Raw genomic sequence first — 26,534 nt, 5'->3', positions numbered from 1 at the left:
ACAGCAGAGAAGCCATGTTGGATCAAGCCAGTGGCCCATCCAGTCCAACACCCTGTGTCACATAAGAACATAAGAGAAGCCATGTTGGATCAGGCTAATGGCCCCTCCAATCCAGCACTCTGTGTCACCTAAGAACATAAGAGAAGCCATGTTGGATCAGGCCAATGGCCCATCCAGTCCAACACTCTGTGTCATGTAAGAACGTAAGAGAAACCATTTTGAATAAGGCCAATGGCCCATCCAGTCCAACACCCTGTGTCACATAAGAACGTCAGAGAAGCCATGTTGGATCAGACCAGTGGCCCATCCAGTCCAGCATTCTGTGTCACCTAAGAACATAAGAGAAGCCATGTTGGATCAGGCCAATGGCCCATCCAGTCCAACACTCTGTGTCATGTAAGAACGTAAGAGAAGCGATGGTGGATCAGGCCGGTGGCCCCTCCAGTCCAACACTCTGTGTCACACAAGTACATGAGAGAAGCCATGTTGGATCAGGCCAACAGCCCATCCAATCCAACACTCTGTGTCACATAAGAACATAAGAGAAGCCATGTTGGATCAGGCCAATGGCCCCTCCAATCCAGCACTCTGGGTCACCTAAGAACATAAGAGAAGCCAAGTTGGATCAGGCCAATGGCCCATCCAGTCCAACACTCTGTGTCATGTAAGAACGTAAGAGAAGCCATGTTGGATCAGGCCGGTGGCCCTTCCAGTCCAGCACACTGTGTCACATAAGAACATAAGAGAAGCCATTTTGGCTCAGGCCAGTGGCCCATCCAGTCCAGCACTCTGTGTCACATAAGAACATAAGAGAAGCCCTGTTGGCTCAGGCCAGTGGCCCATCTAGTTCAACACTCAGCTTAGAGGGAACAATGTGGTGCCATCATACTTTTAAAATTACTTTTTCCTATGTGGCCGCAGTGGCACGATGAAGACATCCATCTGTCTGCTTTTACACGTTTTGACTATTTTTTTCCATTTTTTGTTTGTGTGTGTGTGTGGGGGGGATATTAGAAAGTTTGTTTAGCAAAATTGTTTTTTTTTAAACTTTTATTAGAGAGATTAGAAAGCAATACAATGCAGGGCTTTGCAGGGAAGGTAAGCATTGTATCAGAGTCATGAAAAAAATATAATATAATGATTTATGCACTTATATTTTCAAGTATAACATCTGTTTATATAGCGGGTTTCTAGGTATTATGTCTAAAGTTGCCAAATATTCAACTGTAGGAAACCAGACCGGTACAAAGTTTAGCAAAATTCTCACTGAGGGGTTGAACAATGGAGCCCAGAAGGAAATATTTGGTGGGGAGGGGGTAGTAAGAAAGAAAGGGCACAATAAAATTTAGAGTTTCTGGAGCTCTGCTCCTGTGAGCTCCTGCTTGGGTTGCCAAGCCTCCTGTGTGTGTGGCACAGTGATGTCAACTGCGAGTGACATCATCGCCCTGGTGACGTCACTGTCCAGCCACTCCGGGTGTTTCTAGGAAAAAAATCTACGGTTTTCCCGGACGCTGTAGCATTTTGGGAGGCAAAAACTCTATGGTACCCATTGTGCCATAGAGTTTTCCTTCCCAAAATGCTAGAGCGTGATGTCACCAGCACGATGACATCACTTATAGGTGACGTCATCACACTGGCGATGTTGGGAGAGGTCCGTCCCAACAATGTGGGCTGGCGGGTTGACAGCCTTCTGGGCAGGAGAACCCCCACCAATCCCGGGGGCTTGCCAGCCCTAGCTCCTGCCCAAAACGAGGCCTGGTCACTGGTGAAGACAACAATGCTAAGAAAAGTTGAAGGCAGCTGGAAAAGAGGAAGTCCCAATGTGTGATGGATGGACTCAGTCAAGAAAGTCATGGCCCTCCGTTGGCAAGGTCTTAGCAAGGTCATTAATGAGAACATGTTTGAGAGGTCATGAATACATAGGGTCACCATAAGTTGGAAGTGACCCGATGGCCCGTAACACCCACACTCTCCTTATTGCCCGCATAGAAATAAGTAGTGCAATAAGTGGGGCGCTAGAGGAGGTGGCAGAAATGTAGCACGATGGCTGGAGAAGTCTCAGTAGCCATCACAGAAATCTCCCAGCACCAGGGGTGGAATTCTATCAGGAGCTCCTTTGCATATTAGGCCACACACCCCTTGATGTAGCCAATCCCCCAAGAGCTTACAAAAAAGAACCTTGGAAGCTCTTGGAGGATTGGCTACATCAGGGGTGTGTGCAAAGGAGCTCCTGCTGGAATCCCACCCCTGCCCAGCGCTATTCTCTGGGAATCAAAGACAGATGGACCAACCTCAAAGCAGAGGAAGCAAGGTCAAAGTTTGCAAGATGCCCCAGAAGCCAGGAGAGCCAGTTTGGTGTAGTGGTGAAGTGTACGGACACTTATCTTGGGAGAACCAGGTTGGATTCCCCACTCCTCCACTTCCACCTGCTAGAATGGCCTTGGGTCAGCCATAGCTCTGGCAGAGGTTGTCCTTGAAAGGGCAGCTGCTGTGAGAGCCCTCTTCAGCCCCACCCACCTCGCAGGGTGTCTGTTGTGGGAGAGGAAGGTAAAGGAGATTGTGAGCCTCTCTGAGACTCTTCGGAGTGGAGGGTGGGATATAGATTCAATATCTTCTTCTTCTTCTTCTTCTTCTTCTTCTTCTTCTTCTTCTTCTTCTTCTTCTTCTTCTTCTTCTTCTTCTTCTTCTTCTTCTTCTTCTATCAAAAACTGCTGAAACACCCTGAGGAATAAACAGAATAAGAGCCGGCGTACATTCTCACACGACTTGGGATCTTGACTTAATGACTTCATTCTCCCTCCTCCTCTTCCTTCTCTTAAAGCTTTTAATAAAAGCTGGCGTCAAAAACTGGAGGAGGTCCTGCAGACAGTTGTTTGTGTAAAAAAGGAATATATATATATAAGGTTTATGGTGTTGCTGAGGGTGCCCTGAAAATGAGGCTGTTTAAACGAAAATTAAAAAAAAAAGAGGGTGACGGCAAACTCAGTTTCCTCTTTTTAATTTCACCGCTTTAACAGAACCCATTGTGTTTATGTCTTGCCAGTTTATGGGAGGAATTAACCATGCTTTCCCCCTCTTGCAGGAGGGCTGGTTAGATCTTCAGAGACATTGGAAGTTCACTGTTTTCTGAATGAGCCACTGACCTTTGAACCCCAAGCCTACCCTGTAGAATCTCATGACACTGCCCCCTTTCCATCTTCAAGTCCTTCAAGGGCTGTCGTATAGACGATGGCGTGGAATTGTTTTCTGTGGCCCCAGAAGGTAGAACCAGAATCAACGGGTTGAAATTAAATCAAAAGAGTTTGCGGCTCAACGTTAGGAAGAACTTCCTGACCTTTAGAGCGGTTCCTCAGAGGAACAGCCTTCCTCAGAAAGTGGTGGGCTCTCTTTCCTTGGAGGTTTTGTAACAGAGGCTAGATGGTCATCTGGCAGCAATGAAGATCCTGTGAACTTAGGGGGAGGTGTTTGTGAGTTTCCTGCCTTGTGCAGGGGGTTGGACTAGATGGCCGTGGAGGTCCCTTCCAACTCTTCTATGATTCTAACAGGCTTCCTCCTCGGGAGGTGGTGGGCTCTCCTTCCTTAGAAGTTTTTCAACAGAGGCTGGATGGCCATCTGACAGCAATGAAGATCCTGTGAATTTAGGGGGAGGTGTTTGTGAGTTGCCTGCATTGTTCAGGGGATTGAACTAGATGACCCTGGAGGTCCTTTCCAACTCTAATATGATTCTAATAGGCTTCCTCCTTGGGAGGTGGTGGGCTCTACTTCCTTGGAGGTTTTTCAACAGAGGCTAGATGGCCATCTGACAGCAATGAAGATCCTGTGAATTTAGGGGGAGGTATTGGTGAGTTTCCTGCATTGTGCAAGGTGTTAGACTAGATGACTCTGGAGGTCCCTTCCAACTCTATGTTTCTGTGATGCTACGATTCCACCAAGGACTGCACCCACACCTGTTTCCAAAGAAATCTTCCATTGAGTGTGTGAAAGGAGGAGAAGCAAGGAGAGTCCCTCTGTTTGGAGGAAAACTCCACTGCCTAGGCTGCTCTGCTTTTGTTTTCCTGTTATTCTGATGAAGCTGGATGAAATTCAGCAGATGTTACATTCAGCAGCTCTAGTGAGTAAATTGCCTCAGTGAGATCACAAAAGAATGTGCTTCCAAACTGTTAATTCTGACTGCTTTGTGAGAGCGTGTGTGTGCATGTTCACTTTCATTTAGTGGAAATGCAGCTGCTGGGGAATGAGGAAATGAAACCTGTATCCAGGGGAACTGCACTGCTGTATTTTTATGTACTTATTTTAGGAAATGGGAAAGTCTTCTGGCTCCACCCTCAAAATCACCCAGCTCCACCCCCAACGTCTCCAGATGTTTTCTGAGTTGGACCCGGCAACCCTGCAGAAGAGGCAGAGTCAGTGGTAAAATGACTGACCCAGCTTACCTTCAGTCTCATAGGGAAGATCCTTGTGCTGTGGTGGCAGCTGCTGCTGAACCAGAGTTGTTGTCATGACATCCAGAAAGACACCCCTGTACTGATTCCCAAGCCATGCACCCCTGGAATGTGATATTGCAATGTAACCCTAGAATATTAATATGACACAGCAATGCCCATTTGAATTGGAATGGTCTTTCTTGCACATGAGGGAGAAAAATCCAATTCCTTCTCGGCCCCAGGCAGGCTGGAATGTTATCGTCTGATTCACAGGCTGGACATGGTGGCCAAATGCTGAACGGTTGAGAAGCATCCATCTTTCTGCTCTTGGAAATGAAGAATTCCAGGCCTAGAGAGGGACAAATGGTGGGCAGAGCTGTAAAAGTTCCTTCACTCTTTCTGCAACCTTTTAAGTCCTGTTATCAAAGCAGAAGAAGAAGAAGAAGAAGATATTGGATTTATATCCCACCCTCCACTCCGAAGAGTCTCAGAGCGGCTCACAATCTCCTTTACCTTCCTCCCCCACAACAGACACCCTGTGAGGTGGGTGGGGCTGGAGAGGGCTCTCACAGCAGCTGCCCTTTCAAGGACAACCTCTGCCAGAGCTATGGCTGACCCAAGGCCATGCTAGCAGGTGCAAGTGGAGGAGTGGGGAATCAAACCCGGTTCTCCCAGATAAGAGTCCGCACACTTAACCACTACACCAAACTGGCTCATATATATATATATATATATATATATATATATATATATATATATATATATATATATATATATATATATATATATATATATATATATATATATATATATATATATATATATATTTGTGTATATATATATATACATATACACGTTCTGTTATTCATCAGGGCAAGACAGCAGAAACACAAAGGTTAAAGGTTAAGTGCTCATCTTGTTGTGAATGTGTGGTATACCTGTAAACTGGCCTCATATTTTCCGCCAGGGAATGACTTTTAACAAAGTTTTTATTTTTCTTTAATTACTGCTAAGGCCATCAAAGTCAACCAGTCTCCTGAACACCTGATGGATGCCCATCCATGTTTGACACTAAGAGAGAAATCTATCACTTTTGGGGCACTTCAAAGGAATCAGTTTGGGAAAACAGGGCCATAAGAAGTCATTTGGCCAGTGTAATTAAAATTCCTATGTTGGGGTATGGATCTATGACACAATGATCTCTGATTGGATATTCCACATATGACACTCTGATTTCCCATTGGTGTGACACTCTGCCTCCTCATTGGGTAATTGAATCGTTTGATGTGACGTAATTTACCCTACAAAACAGGCCTGTCAGGTTTAGGGTCGAGAGAGAAAAGGAGGAGTCAGAAAAGAAAAGGGAATTCCTCCTGCACCCCTTCCTACCCTCAACCCCCCCTTCTTCTCAAGAGAAATCTCCCTCCAGAGGCCTTGTGTTTTCCTCTGGCTGAGCCTGCTCTGCAAGATCTAGGTATCATATCACCTTCCCCCATCCATACTTATTCAGCTAACCTCTTGTATTCCTCTTGCATGCTTGGAATTGTTTGATTGGGATGTAACTTTGGAAACCTATACCTATAATAAAATCCATTATTAACCAAAGGATTTTCAGTGCTCTCTCTCCGTATACGTTGACAGAGATCCCCGCTTACCTCACCTCTCGTAGACTCACCATTTTGAGCTAAGAAATATTAATATTCCCCAATAAAAAGTTAGTTGAGGTGTAACAGTTGTTGTTTTTAAATCTGCACAGCCAATCAAATCTCAGATAGCCCCTCAGAAGCCTTGGACGGGAAAAGCCCCACCCACCCCCTCCCACTTTGTAAAGACATTTGGCAGGCAAAAGGGCAGGTGTCAGCGGTTACGTTTGGTGTAGTAGTGAAGTGTGCGGACTCTTATCTGGGAGAACCGGGTTTGATTCCTCACTCCTCCACTTGCAGCTGCTGGAATGACCTTGGGTCAGCCTTAGCCCTCACATTGTCCTTGAAAGGGCAGCTTCTGTGAAAGGTCTCTCAGCCCCACCCACCTCACAGGGTGTCTGTTGTGGGGGAGGAAGATAAAGGAGATAAAGCAACTTTGAGACTCTGATTCAGAGAGAAGGGTGGGGTATAAATTTATGGTCTTCTTCTCTGGTGCTCACCACGATATAGATCCCTGGTATAAACAATACAGTCAAATGATTACAAGGAGTTAGGCAATGAAGTAAAAGCAGATGTTGCATGTAAAACAATCCATGTTATTTTCAGAACTGAATCATTGATGGAAGCATTGAAAACAGGAGTCCCATAAGGTCAGACTGGAGAACCAACATGGTGCAGTGGTGGACTGTAATCTGAGAGAACTGGGTTTGATTCCCCACTCCTCTTCCACATGAATCATGCTGGGTGACCTTGGGTCAGTCACTGTTCTCTCAGAACTCTCTCAACCCCACCTACCTCACAGGGTGTCTGTTGAGAGCCAGTTTGGTGCAGTGGTTAAGTGTGCGGACTCTTAGTTGGGAGAACCGGGTTTGATTCCCCACTCCTCCATTTGCAGCTGCTGGAATGGCCTTGGGTGAGCCATAGCTCTTGTAGGAGTTGTCCTTGAAAGGGCAGCTTCTGTAAGACTTCTCTCAGCCCCACCCACCTCACAGGGTGTCTGCTGTGGGGGAGGAAGATAAAGGAGATTGTGAGCCGCTCTGAGACTCTGAGATTTGGTGTGGAGGGCGGGATATAAATCCAATATCTTCTTCTTCTTGTGGGGAGAGGATGGGAAGGGGCTTGTAAACCGCTTTTGAGGCTTTCATGAAACTCCTACATGGGCTGGAGAAATTATTTTTTCACCCTCCCCCCCAAATTCTGGAGCTTGAGAGTATAGCGGGACCCCAGAATAAATGCTTTAATAATCTATAATCATAACCAACAGGTGTGAGAGCAGAAGGGCGAGCTTTGATATGGCAAACACAAAAGGCTTTGTTAGCAATACACAGGCAGAGCTTCAGCAAAGTAAGAAAGAGGGACTAACCCTAGCAGGATGTAAACTGATTGCTGAAATACAACCACAAACCGCAGTTGTTTACAACAAAGGAAGTAGGATCCATACCGTTTGGAAAGTCCCGACCCGTACTGATAGGAAGTCAAATGTGGCTTTATTTATTTATTTATTTATTTATTTATTTATTTATTTATTTATTTATATTAAGATTTATACCCCGCCCTTCTCACCTAAGTGTCTCAGGGCGGCTTACAACATAATAATTAAAACAACTTCAGTTTAAAACATTTAAAAATACAATTAAACCATAGATTAATAAAAACAAGATAGAATAAAACCGGCGGCCTATAGATACATTTTGTTCCATCCAAGATATTTTACATTGTCAGTTAATGTCATGGGCCTGCCGGAAGAGGGCTGTCTTACAGGCCCTGCGGAATTGCCCTAGATCCCGCAGGGCCCGCACCTCCTCCGGCAGCTGGTTCCACCAATAAGGTGCCGTTATTGAGTAGGCCCGATCCCTGGTGGATTTTAGACGGGCCTCCTTTGGCCCGGGGACTACCAACAGGTTTTGTGAACCTGAGCGTAGTACTCTCTGGGGAACGTGTGGGGAGAGACGGTCCCTAAGGTAGGCAGGTCCTAGGCCATATAGGGCTTTAAAGGTAATAACCAACACCTTGTACCGGACTCGGAATATTACTGGCAGCCAGTGCAGACCCTGGAGCCCCGGCTGAATGTGCTCCCATCTTGGGAGCCCTAATAACAGCCGGGCAGCAGCGTTCTGCACTAACTGCAGTTTCCGGGTCCGGCACAAGGGTAGCCCCATGTAGAGGGCATTACAGTAGTCCAGCCTCGAGGTGACCGTAGCATGAATCACTGTTGCCAGGTCGTCACGTTCCAGGAAGGGGGCCAACTGCCTCGCCCGCCTAAGATGAAAAGTACAGACCTGCTAGTTGTGATGTCCAGACCTGCTAGTTGTAATCACAACCCTCATCCCAACCTACCATCTGTGATCACTGTGAGCCATCCCATCCTACCCATCGTCAAATATACCAGGGCTAATATCCAATGACGGGGCATAACTAGGTATAAGTGATTATAATGGGAAAAGCCCATTGACTGGAACTGATGGGTAATAAGGGGTCAGTGCTGAAGGGACTGAACCAAGAGGTAGTGTCATAGGTGATGTAAAGAAGGAAGAAGTATGAAAAGGGGGAAGTGGTATATGTAAGTGGTATATCTTTAGAATGGTCTAAAAGGCTTCAGAGCTGAGAAATGATATAAAAGCGGTGACTTTTCTATGCTCGTGGCTCAGTCTCTCCTGAGAGTCCGTAGCCCGTGTACACGGCCCGTGCACGTTAAATAAAGAAGCCGTGTTTCCTGACTTTGCCTCACGCTGCCTCTGTGATTGATCCAACTGAAATTGGTAACGTATAGCTCTCCCGCTACAAGAGCATCCAACAAAGCTGACGGGCAGTGGGTTCGGGATGGACACAAGGAAATACTCCTTTACAGAGGGAGTGATTAAAATGTGGCATTGGCTGCCGGAGGTTGCAGCGATGGCCTCAGGAATCAACAGCGTTAAAAGAGGATTGGATAGCTCCATGGGGGATAAATCTATCAATGGTCATGGTGACCTCCACATTCAGAGACACTCATCCTTTGAATCCTAGAGCCAGGAAGCAACATCTGTTGTTGGCTGCCTTGAGGAACTGGTTGGCCATTGTGTGAGACAGCTGGATTAGATGGACTCTTGGTCAGATCCAAAAGGGCTCTTCTTATGTTCTTATGAGACTCCTCAAGGCAGAGAAGATGATGGTGATGATATTGGGTTTATATCCCACCCTATAATCTGGATCTCAGAGTCGCAGAGCGGTCACAATCTCCTTTACCTCTCCCCGCCAACAACAGACACCCTGTGAGGTAGGTGGGGCTGAGAGAACTCTCCCAGAAGCTGCCCTTTCAAGGACAACTCCTTTGAGAGCTATGGCTGACCCAAGGCCATTCCAGCAGGTGCAAGTGAAGGAGTGGGGAATCAAACCCGGTTCTCCCAGATAAGAGAGCTCTGGCTGACTCAAGGCCATTCCAACAGGTGCAAGTGGAGAAGTGGGGAATCAAGGCCGGTTCTCCCAGATAAGAGAGCTATGGCTAACCCAAGGCCATTCCAGCAGCTGCAAGTGGAGGAGGGGAGAATCAAGGCTGGTTCTCCCAAATAAGAGAGCTATGGCTAACCCAAGGCCATTCCAGCAGCTGCAAGTGGAGGAGGGGGGAATCAAGGCCGGTTCTCCCAAATAAGAGAGCTATGGCTAACCCAAGGCCATTCCAGCAGCTGCAAGTGGAGGAGGGGGGAATCAAGGCCGGTTCTCCCAAATAAGAGAGCTATGGCTAACCCAAGGCCATTCCAGCAGCTGCAAGTGGAGGTGGGGAGAATCAAGGCCGGTTCTCCCAAATAAGAGAGCTATGGCTAACCCAAGGCCATTCCAGCAGCTGCAAGTGGAGGTGGGGAGAATCAAGGCCGGTTCTCTCAGATAAGAGAGCTCTGGCTAACCCAAGGCCATTCCAGCAGCTGCAAGTGGAGGAGGGGAGAATCAAGGCCGGTTCTCCAAATAAGAGAGCTATGGCTAACCCAAGGCCATTCCAGCAGCTGCAAGTGGAGGAGGGGAGAATCAAGGCCGGTTCTCCCAAATAAGAGAGCTATGGCTAACCCAAGGCCATTCCAGCAGCTGCAAGTGGAGGAGGGGGGAATCAAGGCCGGTTCTCCCAAATAAGAGAGCTATGGCTAACCCAAGGCCATTCCAGCAGCTGCAAGTGGAGGAGGGGAGAATCAAGGCCGGTTCTCCCAAATAAGAGAGCTATGGCTGACCCAAGGCCATTCCAGCAGCTGCAAGTGGAGGAGGGGGGAATCAAGGCCGGTTCTCCCAAATAAGAGAGCTATGGCTGACCCAAGGCCATTCCAGCAGCTGCAAGTGGAGGAGGGGGGAATCAAGGCCGGTTCTCCCAAATAAGAGAGCTATGGCTGACCCAAGGCCATTCCAGCAGCTGCAAGTGGAGGAGTGGGGAATCAAACCCGGTTCTCCCAGATAAGAGAGCTCTGGCTGACCCGAGGCCATTCCAGCAGCTGCAAGTGGAGGAGGGGAAAATCAAGGCCGGTTCTCCCAAATAAGAGAGCTATGGCTAACCCAAGGCCATTCCAGCAGCTGCAAGTGGAGGAGGGGGGAATCAAGGCCGGTTCTCCCAGATAAGACAGCTCTGGGTGACCCAAGGCCATTCCAGCAGGTGCAAGTGGAGGAGTGGGGAATCAAACCCAGTTCTCCCACATAAGAGTCCACAGACTTAACCACTACACCAAACTGGCTCTGCAGAAGCATCCCCAGTGTTGTCCCTCAAGCACCAAGAAGACAGAGCATCACTGCCCCAGATATTATCATCAATCATCAACATCATCCATAATAAAAAAAAGCCCACCAATGCCCAGTCAGGCAAGAACCCCACCAGAAGGCCACTGACCTTTGAGTGAGACGGTTCTCCTTGATCAGTACTGCCTCTCCCCAGGACATGTTGTAGGAAGTCCAGGACAGACTGCCCGCCTCCCCCCACAAACAACACTGTCGTGAAGCCAGCAGTAAACTGAGAAGAAGAACAAGAGTGCTGATTTATACCCCGCCCTTCTCTCTAAATCAGAGACTCAGAGCGGCTTACAATCTCCTCTATTTTCCTTCCCCCACAACAGACACCCTGTGAGGTAGGTGGGGCTGAGAGATCTCTCCCAGAAGCTGCCTTTTCGAGGACAACTCCGACGAGAGCTCTGGCTGACCCAAGGCCATTCCAGCAGCTGCAAGTGGAGGAGTGGGGTTCTCCCAGATAAGAGAGCTCTGGCTGACCCAAGGCCATTCCAACAGGTGCAAGTGGAGGAGTGGGGAAACAAACCCGGTTCTCCCAGATAAGAGAGCTCTGGCTGACCCAAGGCCATTCCAGCAGCTGCAAGTGGAGGAGTGGGGAATCAAACCCGGTTCTCCCAGATAAGAGAGCTCTGGCTGACCCAAGGCCATTCCAGCAGCTGCAAGTGGAGGAGTGGGGAATCAAACCCGGTTCTCCCAGATAAGAGAGCTCTGGTTGACCCAAGGCCATTCCAGCAGCTGCAAGTGGAGGAGTGGGGAATCAAACCCGGTTCTCCCAGATAAGAGAGCTCTGGCTGACCCAAGGCCATTCCAGCAGCTCCAAGTGGAGGAGTGGGGAAACAAACCCGGTTCTTCCAGATAAGAGTCTGCGCGCTTAACCGCTACACCAAACGAAGGATGCTATGTATATAAAAAAACAACCCTTCTTCTTCAGACTTCGGTGACTGCTGAAATATATTACAAACCCAAAAGTTTCCATTCTCCCCCTCCCCCCAACAAAAAGTTTAATTGACTCTCTCGAGTTTGTAGATTACGGCTACAAATTTGGCAATGAAAAGCTGGGATGTTGGTTTTTTTTTTACTATTATTTATACTCTCCTGGAGTGGTGCTTAGAAGTTCCTACTGTGCCGGAGACCTCATTAAGGCAGAGAGTGTACAAACGGCATAGTAAAAAGTTAATCCCATTGTAAAAGGCGCTCAGCAGCCCAGAGACGTCTTTGGGGTTTCAGATACACACTGCTTCAAGAAGGGCAGTGATGCAAATGTTGTCGCAGGAGGTGACAGGAATGTTTTTTTAAAAAAGTAAAATCGAACGCCGCCTCCTTCCTCAACACCAAAGGAAGAAATCGCTTCCCCAACAAACATTTCTCCCCTTTCCGTTCACTGCTGGAATGGCTCATAGATGCAGAATTTCTGACAACGAGAAATTAGACTGAAAAGGCACTTGTTTTTAAAGCATTGTTTCTGCTGAATCGTAGAATCATAGAGTTGGAAGGGACCTCCAGAGTCATCTAGTCCGACCCCCTGCCCAATGCAGGAAACTCACAAACACCTCCCCCTAAATTCACAGGATCCTCATTGCTGTCAGATGGCCATCCAGCCTCTGGGTAAAAACCTCCAAAGAAGGAGAGCCCAGAATTGCGTACAATTATTAATTATCATCAATATTAGGCAGAGGTCATTTTGTAGAAAAATAGGTGGTGGAGCTCATCCAGGAATTGTTATGCAGCTGCACATACTATTCAATGGACAAGAAAGGTTGAAACGCTTGGGGCTCTTTAGCTTGGAGAAACGTCGACTGCGGGGTGACATGATAGAGGATTACAAGATTATGCATGGGATGGAGAAAGTACAGAAAGAAGTACTTTTCTCCCTTTCTCACAATACAAGAACTCGTGGGCATTCAATGAAATCGCTGAGCAGTCAGGTTAAAACGGATAAAAGGAAGACAGGAGGGCCTGGCGTGACTTGGTCCCTGGGGCTGCAAAGAGTCGGAGTCAACTGTGTGACTGAACAACGACAACAACAAAAAGGTTTAGTGAAGATAACAGGAAGTCCTTCTTCACCCAAAGAGTAATAAACACATGGAATTCACTGCCACAGGAGGTGGTGGCGGCTACAAGCATAGCCAGCTTCAAGTGGGGTTAGATAAAAATATGGAGCAGAGGTCCATCAGTGGCTATTAGCTACAGTGTGTGTGTATAGATATATATATATATATTTGGCCACTGTGTGACACAGTGTGTTGGACTGGATGGGCCATTGGCTTGATCCAACATGGCTTCTCTTATGTTCTTATGTTCTCAGAAGGAGGAGGTGGAACTCTCAGAAAGGTTCAGGAGCTGTGCTCCTGTGAACTCCCATTGAATCTGAGGCCTGATATTAGGGCTCCCGTTCCTTAAGTGGGGCCAGGAACTGGACTACTGCAATGTACTTTACTTGAGGCTACCCTTTGGAAGCTGCAACTAGAGCAGAACAATGTGGCTAGACTGCTGGTTGTAGCCAGCTGTTGGGAGCATGTGACCTTGCTACAATTACAGCGGCTACTGATCCACTCCCAATTCAAGATGTTGGTTTTGTCCTTTAAAAAACTATGCAACTTGCAAAGTTTGGTTACAAAAAAAAAACTATGCAACTTGGAGCCATGACATCTGAAAGATCGTCTTCTCACATGCGTTCCTGCATGGGAATTAGGAACAGAAGAACACAAGAGAAGCCATGTTGGATCAGGACAATGACCCATCCAGTTCAATACACTGTATCCTACAGTGGCCAAAAATCAGGAGGCATCAGGAGGTCCATCAATGGGGCAGAACTCCAGAAGCCTTCCCACTCTTGCCCCCCAAGCACCAAGAATATAGAATATCACTGCCCCAATCATAGTCTTCAGCTATAACCTGCAGCGGATAACCACTGATGAACCCCTGCTCCAGATGTTTATCCAATCCCCTCTTGAAGCTGGCTATGCCTGTAGCTGCCACCACTTTCTGTGGCAGTGAATTCCATGTGTTGATTACTCTTTGGGTGAAGAAGGACTTCCTATTATCTTCACTAAACCTTTTTGTTGTTGTCGTTGTTCAGTCACACAGTTGACTCCGACTCTTTGCAGCCCCAGGGACCCAGTCACTCCAGGCCCTCCTGTCTTCCACCATCCTCCAAAGTCCGCTCAAATTCACATTAGTTATATCAATAACGCTGTCCAGCCATCTCATCTTTTCTGTCCCCTTCTTCTTTTGCCTTCTGTCTGTCCCAGCATGAGGGTCTTCTCCAGAGAGTGGTCCCTTCTCATTGGGTGGCCAAAGTATTGGAGCTTCAGCTTCAGCATCTGACCTTCCAGGGAACTGTCTAGGCTGATTTCCCTTAGGACTGACTGACTGGATCTTCTTGCAGTCCAAGGGACTCTCAAGATTCTTCTCCAGCACCACAGCTCAAAAGCATCTATTCTTCTGTGCGCGGCCTTCCTTATGGTCCAGCTCTCACAACCATACATTACTACTGGGAATACCATTGCTTTGACTATACAGACTTTGGTTGGCAGGGTGATGTCTCTACTTTATAAGCCCAAGTTACGCCAGGCCCTCCAGTCTTCTACCATCCTCTGAAGACTGCTCAGATTCGTGTTTGTTACATCAGTAACGCTGTCCAGCCATCTCCTCTTTTGCTGTCCCCTTCTTTTGCCGTCTGTCTGTCCCAGCATCAGGGTCTTCTCCAGAGAGTTCTCCCTTCTCATTTGGTGGCCAAAGTATTTGAGCATCAGCTTCTACTGCTCATCAACTTCACAGAATGCCCACAAGTTCTTGTCTTGTGACAATGGGAGAAAAGTACTTTTTTCCCTGCCTTCTCTATCCCATGCGTAATTTTGCAAACCTCCATCATGTCACTCCCCAGTCATCATTTCTCTACGCTAAAGAGCTTTAACCTCTTTAACCTTTCTTCATAGGGATGGTGTCCCATCCTCTTAATCATTTTAGTTGCCCTTTTTTGCACTTCTTCCCTTGCTCTAATATCTTTTTTGCGGTGTGGTGACCAGAACTGTACACAGTATTCCAAATGAGGCCACACCATCGATTTATACAAGGGCATTATGATTAAAATAGCAGGGAGATGCCCTCTTGATTGTCCCACCAATAACAGAAGATCCTTCTGGTGAGGTACATGAGAGGACTTTTTTGGTGGTAGCCCCACCGCAACTATGGAACAACCTCCCCAGGGAGGTGCATCTAACCCCCGCATTGTCGATCCTCAGGAAGCATTTGAAGACAATTTAATTTAGAATTGATTTCAAATCATTTATCTTTTTCCCCCTTTAAATGACAGTTCTAATTGGAATTTTGAAGTTGTGATTTTAATGGATTTAACCATTGTTGATTTTATTGTTTCGTAATAGAGAGCCAGTTTGGTGTAATGGTTAAGTGTGCGAACACTTATCTGGGAGAACCGGGCTTGATTCCCTGCTCCTCCACTTGCAGCTGCTGGAATGGCCCTTGGGTCAGCCATAGCTCTCGTAGGAGTTGTCCTTGAAAGGGCAGCTTCTGGGAAATCTATCTCAGTTCCACCAACCCCACAGGGTGTCTGTTGTGGGGGGAGAAGATATAGGAGATAGTAAGCCGCTCTGAGTCTCTGATTCAGAGAGAAGGGCGGGGTATAAATCTGCAGTCTTCTTCTTCTTTTATTTATACTGTAAGCCATCTTGAGTTTTGCAAAGGAGAGAGGTGGCTAATAAAAGTTTAAAGTAATTAAATAAATCCCTACCCCTTGCTCCTGTTGCCAGCCCCTCTCTGAGACATTCAGCAGCAGCAGCAACAACAAAAAAGGAAATGACCTAAGGTAACTCTAGGAATCATCAGAACCTCTATGGTTTTACTATAGAGTTTCTAGTGTTTCCTAGAGCTACTTACGTTACTTTCATTCTTTTTACTGGAAATAACATGACATTGCAGCTGGCATCAAATCCCTCCGCCACACACACATACACATTACCCTGCCCGCAACCGTCCTAGTGGTTGCCACCGAGTTCAAGTCATTCCTAGTCATCATTGCTAATGCTAACTTGAAAACAGAGAACTTCAACTGAAAATTCAAAGAGGGGGGAAATAAATCTAACACAAACCAAATAGAACTAAGTACCTAAAGATATAAATATAAATCTACAGGCCCAATAATACTGTGTTAGTCAAACTTAAAAAATATATATATTAACAAATGAACAATAATATGAACACATGAAGCTGCCTTATACTGAATCAGACCCTCAGGGGTCCATCAAAGTCAGTATTGTCTACTCAGACTGGCAGCGGCTCTCCAGGGTCTCAAGCTGAGGTTTTTCATGCCTACTTGCCTGGACTCTTTTTAGTTGGAAATGCCGGGGATTGAACCTGGGACCTTCTGCTTACCAAGCAGATGCTCTACCACTGAGCCACAGCCCCCATCATGGCTCTCCAGGGTCTCAAGCTGAGGTTTTTCACGTCTATTTGCCTGGACCCTTTTTAGTTGGAGATGCCGGGGATTGAACCTGGGACCTTCTGCTTCCCAAGCAGATGCTCTATCACTGAGGCACCGTCCCTCCCATACATATACATATATTTATACATAATACATATATTTATTCCACAGTGGCTTAAAAACAGATTTCGGCCCCCACAATAGCCTCAGTTACTGTTGATAATGTGCAGTGACATCCAAAAGTGACAAATATTGACCCTGACCAGATGTGTTTCTGCCCAATTGGCCTTCCTCAATGGTCAAACTAATAAAAGGGTCAAATGTGACTTCTGACACAATAATCTAACATTCATTTATCATAAACTGACCACGATGAAGTTATTCTGGTAATTATTATCTGCGACCAAAGAGAAGGACATTGATCAAAATCCACATTTGGTGTAGTGGTTAAGTGTGCAGACTCTTATCTGGGAGAACCGGGTTTGATTCCCCACTCCCCCACTTGCACTTGCTGGAATTGCCTTGTGTCAGCCATAGCTCTGGCAGAGGTTGTCCTTGAAAGGGCAGCTGCTGTGAGAGCCCTCTCCAGCCCCACCCACCTCACAGGGTGTCTGTTGTGGGGGAGGAAGGGAAAGGAGATTGTGAGCCACTCTGAGACTCTTCGGAGTGGAGGGCGGGATATAAATCCACTATCTTCATCTACCTCACAGGGTGTCTGTTGTGGGGGAGGAAGGGAAAGGAGATTGTGAGCCGCTCTGAGACTCTTCGGAGTGGAGGGCGGGATATAAATCCAATATCTTCATCTACCTCACAGGGTGTCTGTTGTGGGGGAGGAAGGGAAAGGAGATTGTGAGCCGCTCTGAGAGTCTTCAGAGTGGAGGGCGGGATATAAATCCAATACCTTCATCTACCTCACAAGGTGTCTGTTGTGGGGGAGGAAGGGAATGGAGATTGTGAGCCGCTCTGAGACTCTTAGGAGTGGAGGGCGGGATATAAATCCAATAACTTCTTCACATTCTTCAGAGTTGACAGCCATGGTCAGGTATGGTTATTCCCAGAGCAATGATTCAATTGTGTTCCTTTCTCGCTGGGTCAGAAATGTTCAGTGAATCCAGGAGGCAATAACGATGTCAAAGAACCTCACACAGTGTTCTGGGGATATCCTGTGAAGTTTATTTATTGGAAACTTTTGAAAGCCGTTTTTTTCTCCCTACAGGGTTTTCCACTTCCGCCCATGGCAAACCCTGGAGCCCTCCCAGACTTTGTTCCTGAGGGACATTTGTTTACCGAAACAACGTATCACGCACAAGGAGGAGGGATAGCGGCTCAGTGGTAGAGCATCTGCTTGGTAAGCAGAAGGTCCCAGGTTCAATCCCCGGCATCTCCAACTAAAAAGGGTCCAGGCAAGTAGGCGTGAAGAACCTCGGCTGGAGACCCTGGAGTGCCATGAATGGGGCTGTGGCTCAGTGGTAGAGCATCTGCTTGGTAAGCAGAAGGTCCCAGGTTCAATCCCCGGCATCTCCAAAAAAGGGGTTCAGGCAAATAGGCGTGAAAAACCTCAGCTTGAGACCCTGGAGAGCTGCTGTCAGTCTGAGTAGACAATACTGACTTTGATGGACCGAGGGTCTGATTCAGTATAAGGCAACTTCATATGTCCATATAACATGACTAACAGTATTTAATGCTTCCATACGTTACATGTAAGTGTATTGTACCTTTAAACCAAAACAAAAAAACCCAGGGGTGGAATTATCTCAGGAGCTCTTTTGCATATTAGGCCACACAGCCCTGATGTAACCAATACTCCAAGAGTGTACAGAAAAGAGCCTTGTAAGCTCTTGGAGGATTGGCTACAACAGGGGTGTGTGGCCTAATATGCAAAAGAGCTCCTGAGATAATTCCACCCTGTAAAAAAATCCCTTGGGAATCAAAACTGGAGAGTCCCTGGTACAGCCGTAAAACATACATAAATGACTTCCAAATTTCCTTAAACTTTGGGGGAAGTCAAAATTCTGACAGAACTTTGTGATTTCATCCATCTCTGTTCTTATTTTTAAGGGGTTTTTTGTTTTGTTTTGCCCTCACTCCCCAGCTACAAGAAATTGTTCCATCCTTATGAGTACTCTCCAAGCCAAATTGAAATGTCTCTGCTGAAAATGGATCCGGAGAATTCCTTGCTTGCCTGTCATGTACTCTATTCCTCTGAGAATGAGATGGGTGCAGTGATGGGAAACATTTGCAACAAAAAAATGGGATTTTGCACATGTAAATAGATTTAGGCCTCAATCCTTGTTGTTCCATCTGCAAACAGCATGGCATACAGAAAGTCCATTAGAGGCCACCAAAGCCCTCTCTTCCTACACCACACATTACACCATAGCCTACACTACATTTAAGTGTTCAGTTAATGGGAATATAAGAACATAAGAGAAGCCATGTTGGATCAGGCCAATGGCCCATCCAGTCCAACACTCTGTGTCACATAAGAACGTAAGAGAAGCCATGTTGGATCAGGCCAGTGGCCCATCCAGTCCAACACTCTGTGTCACACAGTGGCCAAAAAAATCCCCAGGTGCCATCCGGAGGTCCACCATTGGAGCTAGGACACTAGAAGCCCTCCCTCCATGCCCCCCAAGCACCAAGAATACAGAGCATCACTGCCCCAGACAGAAAGTTCCATAAGAACATAAGAGAAGCCATGTTGGATCAGGCCAATGGCCCATCCAGTCCAACACTCTGTGTCACACAGTGGCCAAAAAAACCCAGGTGCCATCAGGAGGTCCACCAGTGGGGCTAGGACACTAGAAGCCCTCCCACTGTTTCCCCCCAAAGCACCAAGAATACAGAGTATCACTCCCCCAGATAGAGAGTTCCAACAATACGCTGTGGCTAATAGCCACCGATGGACCTCTGCTCCATATGTTCATCCAATTCCCTCTTGAAGCTGTCCATTCTTTTCGCTGCCGCCACCTCCTGTGGCAGTGAATTCCATGTATTAATCACCCTTTGGGTAAAGAAGGACTTCCTTTTATCATCTCCCACTGAAGCATCCAGCAACACTTTCCATTCAGTCTCCTGGTATTCTCCCTGGAAGAAGCAGAATGTACCACAACACATAGGAATCGCATGATCTGACAAAAGGAGATCACTAGACATATCCATGCGATCCAATTTGGTGTAGTGCTTAAGTGTGCAGGCTCTTATCTGGGAAAACTGAGTTTCATTCCCCACTCCTCCACTTGCAGCTGCTGGAACGGCCTTGGGTCAGCCACAGCTCTTGTAAGAGCTGTCCTTGAAAGGGCAGCTTCTGTGAGAGACCTCTCAGCCGCACCCACCTCACAGGGTGTCTGTTGTGGGGGAAGGAGATAAAGGAGATTGGAAGCCTCTCAGGCTCTGATTCAGAGAGAAGGGTGGGGTATAAATCTGCAATTCTTCTTCTTTTTGATCACTGAAGGTAGGGTTGCCAGTCTCCAGGTAGGAACTGGAGATCTCCCAGAATTACATCTGATTTCCAGGCAACGGAGCTCAGTTCACATGGAGAAAACGGCAGTTTCGAGCAGTGGACTCTATGGTAGAAGACTGCAGATTTATACCCTGCTCTTCTTTTTGAATCAGAGTTTCATAGCGGCTTACAATCTCCTCTATCTTCTCCCCCCACAACAGACACCCTGTGAGGTGGGTGGGGATGAGAGAGCTCTGACAGCAGCTGCCCTTTTGATTTTGAAAGTACTTTTTGATTTTGAAAGTACTACCTTACAAGAGTGGTGTGAAATGACTTTTTGATTTTGAAATTACTACCTTACAAGAGTGGTGGGAAAATAACTTTTTGATTTTGAAAGTACTACCTTACAAGAGTGGTGTGAAATGACTTTTTGATTTTGAAATTACTACCTTACAAGTGTGGTGGGAAAATAACTTTTTGATTTTGAAAGTACTACCTTACAAGAGTGGTGGGAAATGACTTTTTGATTTTGAAATTACTACCTTACAAGTGTGGTGGGAAAATAACTTTTTGATTTTGAAAGTACTACCTTACAAGAGTGGTGTGAAATAACTTTCTGATTTTGAAAGTACTACCTTACAAGAGTGATGTGAAATAACATTCTGATTTTGAAAGTACTACCTTACAAGAGTGATGTGAAATAACATACTGATTTTATTTTATTTATTTTTATTTGGTTCACTTATATCCCGCCCTTTCCCAGACGGGCTCAGGGTGGATCACATACAGATAAAAACCAGTCACATATAATAAAATCAATCAATCAAAATAAATATGGGCAACAGAGTAGAGGATGCCCGCCTCAACTAAATGTCTGGCGGCCAATGGCTGGGGCTGATGGCAGTTGTAGGCAAAAACATCTGGAGAGCTACAGTTGGCCACCCCTGATCTATGCAAAGTGCCTTTGAGTCACAGCCAACTCTTGGTGACCCCATAGGCTTTCCAAAGCAAGAGACAACAGAGCCCTCTGGATTGTGACTCTGGACTGCCCCGGTTGTCTCCTATCCAAGGACCAACCAGGACTCTCCCTTCTTTGATTCCACGAGCTTGTGAGATTAGGCCAGCCTGGGCCATCTGAGTCTCATAAAGCCAAGGCTTTTTCTGTAGCAGGAACTTCATTGCATATCAGGCTACACCCCACCTGATGTAGAAGAAGAAGACAACTGCAGATTTATACCCCGCCCTTCTCTCTGAATCAGAGGCTCAGGGTGGCTGCCAATCTCCTATGTCTTCTCCCTCCACAACAGACACACTGTGAGGTGGGTGGGGTTGAGACAGCTTTTACAGCAGCTGCCCTTTCACGGACAGCTCTTGCAATAGCTATGGCTGACCCAAGGCCATTGCATTCTGTATTCTTGGTGCTTGGGGGAGGGGGTGGCACAGTGGGAGGGCTTCTAGGCCCACTGGTGGACCTCCTGATGGCACATCTTCTTCTTTTTTTGGCCACTGTGTGACACAGGGTGTTGGACTGGATGGACCATTGGCCTGATCCAACATGGCTTCTCTTATGTTCTTATGTGACACAGAGTGTTGGACTGGAGGGGCCATTGGCCTGATCCTACATGGCTTCTCTTATGTTCTTATGTGACACAGAGTGTTGGACTGGATGGGCCATTGGCCTGATCCAACAGGGCTTCTCTTATGTTCTTATGTGACACAGAGTGTTGGACTGGAGATAGATAGATAGATAGATAGATAGATAGATAGATAGATAGATAGATAGATAGATAGATAGATAGATAGATAGATAGATAGATAGATAGATAGATAGATAGATAGATAGATGAATTTATTGTCATTGTTCTCAACAAAAAGAGAGCAACGAAATGAGGTGCTCTTCCACAAACATACCAACACATCAAACACACATATTCATAAACCATTTAAATACATCTGAAACCATTAAACCATTAAAACCATTAAAACCATTTAAATACATCTAAAACGGATAAACATTCATAAAACCATTAAAACCATTAAATAAACATTCATAAAACCATTAAACATTCATAAAACCATTAAAACCATTTAAACCATTAAATACATCTAAAACAGATAATCCTTCATAACCCTGCATTTAACCTAACCACAGCACTTGGATAGAAACTGTCCTTAAATCTGTTTGTCCTAGCCTTCAACACTCTATATCGTCTACCTGACGGTAAGATCTCAAAAAGCAAATGGCCCAGATGTGTATGGTCCCTTAGGATCATTTGTATCTTCCTTTTACATGCCATATTATACAGATCCACCAATGAGGGGAGAGGCCATTGGCCTGATCCAACAGGGCTTCTCTTATGTTCTTATGTGACACAGAGTGTTGGACTGGAGAGGCCATTGGCCTGATCCAACAGGGCTTCTCTTATGTTCTTATGTGACACAGAGTGTTGGACTGGAGGGGCCATTGGCCTGATCCAACAGGGCTTCTCTTATGTTCTTATGTGACACAGAGTGTTGGACTGGAGGGGCCATTGGCCTGATCCAACAGGGCTTCTCTTATGTGACACAGAGTGTTGGACTGGATGGGCCATTGGCCTGATCCAACATGGCTTCTCTTATGTTCTTATGTGACACAGAGTGTTGGACTGGAGGGGCCATTGGCCTGATCCAACAGGGCTTCTCTTATGTTCTTATGTGACACAGAGTGTTGGACTGGAGGGGCCATTGGCCTGATCCAACAGGGCTTCTCTTATGTTCTTATGTGACACAGAGTGTTGGACTGGAGGGGCCATTGGCCTGATGCAACATGGCTTCTCTTATGTGACACAGAGTGTTGGACTGGATGGGCCATTGGCCTGATCCAACATGGCTTCTCTTATGTTCTTATGTGACACAGAGTGTTGGACTGGAGGGGCCATTGGCCTGATCCAACAGGGCTTCTCTTCTGTTCTTATGTGACACAGAGTGTTGGACTGGAGGGGCCATTGGCCTGATCCAACATGGCTTCTCTTCTGTTCTTATGTGACACAGAGTGTTGGACTGGATGGGCCATTGGCCTGATCCAGTATGGCTTCTCTTATGTTCAGCAGCTGCAAGTGGAGGAGCGGGGAATCAAACCCAGTTCTTCCAGATAAGAGTTCACACTCTTAACCACTGCACCAAACTGGTTATCTTACAGACTTCACAGAGCTCTTCTTACAGGGCCTATGGTAAGTCCTTGGAGGATTGGCTACATTGGGGGGGGGGGGGAGGTTGCCTAATATCAAAGAAGTTCCTGCTACAAAAAAAGCCCTGCGTAAAACATGGAACTCCAAAAATTCCAATCTTGTTGGCATTTGTGCATGTGCATACATATTTCCTGGAGTACAACTGATGCCATTCAGTGGAATTGATTTTCTGGAGCATAGAGTTTCCTGCAGTCAACTCCAGTGAAATTTTAACACCCCACAATGCTATGAGCATAATGCAGTGTTAGCATCCCAAATCAATATACAACCATCTAATGTGTGTAGCGATAATATAGTGGAGAAGGTTCCATCCGAGTTGATTCAAAAAGCCCTCCATTCCTAATTCGTTCTTCCGCGTTTGAATTGAATTGGAAAAAAAAATGTTTAGTAACTTGCTTATATGTGTTATTTGATTTATAGCTCACCCCGTTCCCCAAGGGGAACAATGTATTAATTACCAAATCGTAATGGCAGTGATTAATATCCTCGGTAGCCGAAAGCCAGCCGGAATGGAGAGGTCTTGCATAGGGCTGTGCTGAAATTTCATGGGTGAACGTTTTCAAAGTGAAACGGGCATGTTTGAAGGATCTGAAACGTTCTGCAAAAGCTCCTCCAAAACTTTTGGCGAGTGCTCCCCTTAGCGCTTTCCCTTTTAAAAAGAGGTTGATGGCATCTCGTCGACGGCATGAGCTAGCCAATCAGGGCTCATATGGTCAAAGCGATGACATCATTCTGATGCGTTAAACCTGCCGATGTGATAAAGCCATGGGACCAAAAGGGTATAAAAGCAATCTGTCCTTCCTTCCCTGTGAATGGGAGCAGATTTTTACCCCATATCGCCCATTTTAGCTGCAAAGCGGAAAGCAATGTTTTCTATAAGATAACCCGCCATTTTGCTTGGTTTTACTCTTATTTGTCACCCACTACACACTTGGGTGTATCTTAAGCGCTGTCGAGTGACTTCTGATTTATGGTGACCCCATGAAGGAATGACCTCCCAAATATCCTACCGGCCAGCTTGCTCATGTCTTGCAAACTGAGGGCCGTGGTTTCCTTGAATGAATCAATCCATCTCATCTTGGGTCGTCCTCTTTTCCTGCCGCCTTTAAGTTTTCCTAGTGTGATCGTCTATTCTGGTTGAGCCTTCTCGTGATGTGACCGAAGTACAAAAGCCTGCTTGGGCACTTTCTGCTTTAACCTTCTTGAACATATGAAGCTGCCCTATACTGAATCAGACCTTTGGTCCATCAAAGTCAGTATTGTCTTCTCAGACTGGCAGCGGCTCTCCGGGGTCTCAAGCTGAGGTTTTTCACACCTATTTGCCTGGACCCTTTTATGGAGATGCCGGGGATTGAACCTGGGACCTTCTGCTTCCCAAGCAGATGCTCTACCTCTGAGCCACAGCCCCATTCAAGGCTCTCCAGGGTCTCAAGCTGAGGTTTTTCACACCTATTTGCCTGGACCCTTTTTTGGAGATGCCAGGGATTGAACCTGGGACCTTCTGCTTCCCAAACAGATGCTCTACCTCTGAGCCACAGCCCCATTCAAGGCTCTCCAGGGTCTCAAGCTGAGGTTTTTCACACCTATTTGCCTGGACCCTTTTTTGGAGATGCCAGGGATTGAATCTGGGACCTTCTGCTTCCCAAACAGATGCTCTACCACTGAGCCACCGTCCCTCCGTTCTTCACTGCTTTAACCTTCATTCTCTATTTTCCACCAGTATTTTTTTTTTGAGCTAAGAGATGGTCATACATGGTTTACCATTGCCTCCTTCTATGAAGAATAAGAATAAGAAAAAGATGATGATGATGATGATGATGATGATGATGATGATGATGATGATGATGATGTTTAGAAGGGGATTTAGCCTGGAGAGGAGGCGGCTGAGAGGTGATATGATCACTATCTCCAAGATCTTCAAGGGCTGTCCGATACAGGATGGTGTGGAATTGTTTCCTGTGGCCCCAGAAGGTAGGACCAGAACGAATGGGTTGGAATTAAATCAAAAGAGTTTCCAGCTCAGCATTAGGAAGAACTTCCTGACAGTGAGAGTGGTTCCTCAGTGGAACAGGCTTCCTCGGGAGGTGGTGGGCTCTCCTTCCTTGGAGGTTTTTAAACAGAGGCTAGATGGCCACCGGACAGCAATGGAGATCCTGTGAATTTAGGGGGAGGGGTTTGTGAGTTTTCAGCATTGTGCAGGGGGTTGGACTAGATGACTCTGGGGGTGACGACGATGATGATGTTTAGAAGGGGATGTTTAGCCTGCAGAGGAGGCGGCTGAGTGGTGATATAAGCGCCATCTTCAAGTACCTGAAGGACTGTCCTATAGAGGATGATGTGGAATTCTTTTCTGTGGCCCCAGAAGGTGGGACCAGAACCAACGGGTTGGAATTAAATCAAAAGAGTTTCCGGCTCAACATTAGGAAGAACTTCCTGACAGAGCGATTTCTCAGGCTTCCTTGGGAGGTGGTGGACTCTCCTTCTTTGGAGGTTTTTAAACAGAGGCTAGATGGCCATGAGGATCCTGTGAATTTAGGGGGAGGTGTTTGTGAGTTTTTTGCATTGTGCAGGGGTTTGGACTAGATGACTCTGGGCGTCCCTTCCAACTCTATGTTTCTATGATGATGACGATATTGGATGATATGATATTGATGATATTGGATTTATATCCTGCCCTTTACTCTGAATCTCAGAGCAGCTCACAATCTCCTTTTACCTTCCTCCCCCGCAACAAACATCCTGTGAGGTGGGCAGGGCTGAGAGAGCTCTCCCAGGAGCTGTCCTTTCAAGGACAGCTCTGCAAGAGCTATAGCTGAGCCAAGGCCATTCCATCAGCTTTAAGTGCAGGAGTGTGGCCTTTGATCTCTGAAGGGGGCGGATTATGTGGCCTTTGATCCCTGAAGGAGACGGATGCATCTTAGTCTAGTGTCTCAGCAATAGCAACAAGGAGGAGGAGATGGGATTTATACCCTGCTTGAGTCTCAAAGTGGCCTTCAATATCCTTTCCCTTCCCCTCCCAGAACCGTGAGGTAGGTGGGGCTCAGAGAGCTCTGAGAGAGACAGCTCTCAAGGCCATTCCAGCAGGTGTAAGTGGAGGAGTGGGAAATCGATGGTGCGGTCCCATTGGGAATACTGTGTGCAGTTCTGGTCACCGCACCTCAAAAAGGATATTCTAGCATTGGAAAAAGTCCAGAAAAGGGCAACTAGAATGATTAAAGGGTTGGAACACTTTCCCTATGAAGAAAGGTTGAAACGCTTGGGGCTCTTTAGCTTGGAGAAACGTCGACTGCGGGGTGACATGCTAGAGGTTTCCAAGATAATGCATAGGATGGAGAAAGTAGAGAAAGAAGTCCTTTTCTCCCTTTCTCACAATACAAGAACTTGTGGCCATTCGATGAAATTGCTGAGCAGTCGGGTTAAAATGGATAGAAGGAAGTACTTCGTCACCCAAAGGGTGATTAACATGCGGAATTCGCTGCCACAGGAGGTGGTGGCAGCTACAAGCATAGATAGCTTCAAGTGGGGGCTAGATAAAAATATGGAGCAGAGGTCCATCAGTGGCTATTAGCCACAGTGTGTGTGTGTGTGTATAAATTTTGGCCACTGTGTGACAAGGAGTGTTGG

The sequence above is a fragment of the Heteronotia binoei genome, chromosome 4 (assembly GCF_032191835.1).
Source record: "Heteronotia binoei isolate CCM8104 ecotype False Entrance Well chromosome 4, APGP_CSIRO_Hbin_v1, whole genome shotgun sequence".
Taxonomy (NCBI): domain Eukaryota; kingdom Metazoa; phylum Chordata; class Lepidosauria; order Squamata; family Gekkonidae; genus Heteronotia; species Heteronotia binoei.
This window is presented reverse-complemented; position numbering follows the sequence as displayed.